The sequence below is a fragment of the Malurus melanocephalus genome, unplaced genomic scaffold, assembly GCF_030028575.1.
Source record: "Malurus melanocephalus ecotype Western Australia unplaced genomic scaffold, MMel_1.1 scaffold_176, whole genome shotgun sequence".
Lineage (NCBI taxonomy): Eukaryota > Metazoa > Chordata > Aves > Passeriformes > Maluridae > Malurus > Malurus melanocephalus.
Window position 1 is genome coordinate 1438875 of NW_026623408.1, and position 3806 is coordinate 1442680.

Genomic DNA, 3806 nt, shown 5'->3' on the forward strand with positions numbered 1-3806 from the left:
GGATCCCTGGCATGCTGCTGGAAGGCTGGGTGGGCTGTACTGACTTTGGCAAGGCCTGCTGAGGCTGCTGCCAACATTTAACAAAGGAATCCTTTACACACATTCCTGCCTGATATGGCACCTTTTCAGCTCTGCAGCACTGGAAGAAAAAAAATGTCTACATTTAATATGTAAATAAAAGTACTGATCCAGGAAAAAGGTCACTGCATTCATCCCAGGCAGATCAGATCGCTCTCTTRTAACTTTGGCTTTACAAGTTTCCAAGCTTTCCAAGCACAGGCTGCCATTCCATTGTGTGCCTGCTCAGGGAGACCTGGAAAATGGGGAACTGGGTCAGTGATCAGCACTCATGGCACCACCACAGTATCAAGTTAATCAGATCATGGAATTCATCTGGGAGTTCTTCACATCCAGCTAAAACACAAGTGAAGAGTGAAAACAGGGAAGAAACAGCACTGAGAGGAAAATCGAGTATGCTGTCTGTAACAGTGCAATTCAATGATGTGTTTTGTTACAGAGCTATTAGGGCAGCTTTGACAGAATTAAAAACTCYCCATGAGAAAGAATCTCCAGGACAGTGGTCATAAATTAAAACCAGCTGGTAAGTTAGATGTAAAAAACAGTGTGGAGAGAATCTTAAATATTCTCAGTGAACAAATTGAACAAAGAGACCCTCATCTCTCACCCTTTATCCCAGTTATTCCTGCAGCCCCTCATAAACTTGTGAACCAATTGTGGGTTCTTTTCATTAGGCACATTTAAATGCTATTTCCAAGATTAAAGCTTATGATTCCATTCCATTGGAATAGGAATATCAACTTAAAACCAGATCTTTAAAGCTGCCTTTATGTAGTTTTAACACACTTACAAGCATTTTAATGCTTATACATAAAATTTTGTAGATCTGAATGGTGCTTATTAGGAATGGTGCTTTAATGCAGTTAAGAGTGTAAMAGGCATTAGAATCCTAACAGGGAAGTTCCATCTGTGTAAGTACCTGAAAAGAGCTGAGAGGTTCTTTAAGAAAAGGCTCTGGTATTTCCACATGACCTAGCAAAGGGAAGGAGCCCTGGTATGCTGCCAAATTCCAGGAGAGCTGAGCAGTGATTAGAGTTTAACTTTGGCATCAGACAGGAGGCTTTTTCCCCTTCAAATTCTCAGTGTAAAAAACGCTGAAACTTTTTCTCTGCTTTTCAGTTGGGAGAAAAGAAAAAAACCAAACCCCACCCTCAAAAACTAATAAAGAACTTGCTTTAGGAAAACATCTGGTAGCTTTGAGTGCCTTAGTGCAAGGAATTGTGCATTTTCCCAGTGTGTGAGTGTGGTGTTGTGCTGGTTCTGAAGCCACGAGCAGCATGGGAGGTGGGCAAATCATTTTGCTGAGTCAGAGGGAGGAATTAATACAAGAATAAACTGCAAGTTCTGACASTGACTTTAGGCAGAAGGGAAGCTGTATGGGATGGTGGGGAGTCCTGAGGTCAGCTCTCTGTAATGCTGCTGAGCACTGGGACCATTCCGTGTCACCACATCCASTCTCAGCTGGGCATTACAGCCTCCAGTGGGACACTGCTGGGAAAGGAACCTCAGGAACTGCRAGGAGACCTCAATTCCTGAGCCAGGGTCAGAGCCCAGCCCCACCAGCTGAGGGAAGGAGACAAATCCAGGCCCTGCCAACTGAGGGAAGAAGTCAGGGCCCAGCCCCAGCAACTGAGAGAAGGAGACAAAGTCCAGTCCTACCAACTGAGGGAAGGAGGCAAAACCCAGTCCTGCCTACTGAGGGAAGTACAAAGAGAAGCAGAGAGGGGAACAGAAGCTGAGGTAAAGGGCAACCTCTGAGAGCTTCTTCCACTGAATATCCAGGCAAGTTCCACTGGCTGAGAGCACCGTGCCAGTTGGGCCAGGGTCTCTTGGGCACACACACCATGGCACAGTGAGGGATTCCTGGGCTTTTTGTCTGGTTAAAAAAGCACAGCTTCACGAGCCAGAAGTGGTAATGAGTCCTGTTGCTCTCCCCAGTCACAAGTACAACCTTGGCTTTCAACWCCTCCACCTGTACTGCAGCCCTGAGGCTTTGTGAAGCAAAGAGAGCAGCCCTGGAGCCCCCCACACCCATCGTTGGTGACAGCCCCCAGCTCTCACAGCTGGCACCAGGGACAGCAGCAGCTGGACACCCCACAGGATCCCTGCCAAGGAGCCTTGCAGAATTAARGGGACAGGTAAAAGTCACTCCTGGAATGTCACCATCACTGTCAGGAAACAGCATTTCCCTCTCAAAAACAAACCAAAAAGAAAAAAACTCCCCCGCTCCCCTCAAACAAAACCAAGACAGGCAACACTGCCAAACAAATCAGTCAGGCCCTTACCTTGCAAACACAAACGTGGCTTCATGTGCTTTTTAACAATGATCCATTCACAGACCCTTTTTTTTTTTTTTCACTCCAGGATTAGGGGCTGACATGCCAATCTGTATCATCTACTGGTCCAGTCTGGAGGTGAAGAAGTCACTGACTCCTCTCACCYCCAAAAACTTCTAAAAGCATCTGCAATCTGCAAGTTCCAGTGAGGGGTTACTGTGCAGCCCAGCTGGACTGAAGGGCAGCAGACATTCTACAGAGCACAAGGTGAAATGAATTTCTATAAAAAATAGAAGCAAAATGCCAGATCCTTAAGAAAAGTGCCAGCAGACCTTTAATGGTGCTGGGAACCAGCCAAGACCGCGAGTTACATTTCTTTTGAAAGAATTCTGTATAATGAAGCACAGTGAAAAAATATGCAGAGAGACTGACAGCGGTGTTTATTTTATTCATGGCACTACATTTATTCAGGGAACAGAGTGGGGGGGAAAAAGCCCTGGACTGAGAAAAAAGGAGGTGGTCTTCCAATAACCATAAAACCACACAGACCTRGAGCAGAAGGCCAGGAAACTCTTGTTCCCTCTGCAGACTTGGGGATGCTGCCCCTGCAACATCTAGTAGTTTTATAGCCAGCGATGGARCATGCAGGGGACAGCAGGCCTTGGAGGAAAAGAGCTGGGTTTTATTTTTTGAGGAGGTGGGAAACTGAAGGGGAGGATGAAAAAAATTGTGTAAACCATGTTTTATAAGTAAAGTTTTAAAGGTCCCTTAGCAGACTTAAAAAAAGATGAAGTACACTCACTACATTCTTTCTTTCCACGGACGGAACGGGCCAGCGAAAACAACTGACCTCAACTGTTTGAATCCTGTGTGGGTTGTTACGCAACAGCCCAACCACTCCCCTGCACTTCTGCTGGGGAGCTGCACATGGCTGAGAAGTTCATTCTTTAACTGCCCTCCCGAATTTGTTTTCCTTACAGCCAACCTGCAGCTGATTGCTAACATCAGCAACCGTAACAGCAGTTCAAAGAATATCGCTTTTGCAGCAGCACTTCATTTCTCCATGTGGTAGAACTTTGTATGCAGCTCGTTTGGCTCATTCCCTCACAGAGCATTTCTTTGGTTACATGGGTCTTCTACATGCAAAGGAAAGTGTTGGCTTTTTTGCTTTTTTTTCAGCAGGAAAAAGTAATTTCAAGCCTTCCATCACTGGCTATAAACCCAAGGCAGGCACATGGCCCCAGCTCTCCAAAGCCATACACAGAGGAACTAATAAATCCTGATTCCTTGCAGACTTGTCTTCCCTTCCCACCTTCCCCACCTCACCCCTCCCTCCGAGCCCACTGACCCAGCACCTCCCTGGGGTCCCTCTGCACAGGCAGCAGCTCAGCTCCTATTTCTGTCCTCCAACTACTGCTCCAGCRAAAGGAAGCCAGCACTGCGCCAGGTTCC

The 3806-nt window shown here is 46.4% G+C and overlaps 1 long non-coding RNA gene across 2 annotated transcripts in view; it reads left to right on the forward strand.

Annotated features, from left to right (window-relative positions):
* LOC130577377 (uncharacterized) overlaps nt 1–3402 on the forward strand; it is a 6374-nt gene extending 2972 nt beyond the window's left edge. The window contains exons 3-5 of one of the 2 annotated variants that reach the window (XR_008965762.1): nt 518–601; nt 2017–2216; nt 2443–3402. This is a non-coding gene — a long non-coding RNA (uncharacterized LOC130577377). The remainder of the gene's footprint in view (nt 1–517; nt 602–2016; nt 2217–2442) is intronic. The other variant, XR_008965761.1, reaches the window with a different exon arrangement.
* Nucleotides 3403–3806: the final 404 nt, after the last annotated feature.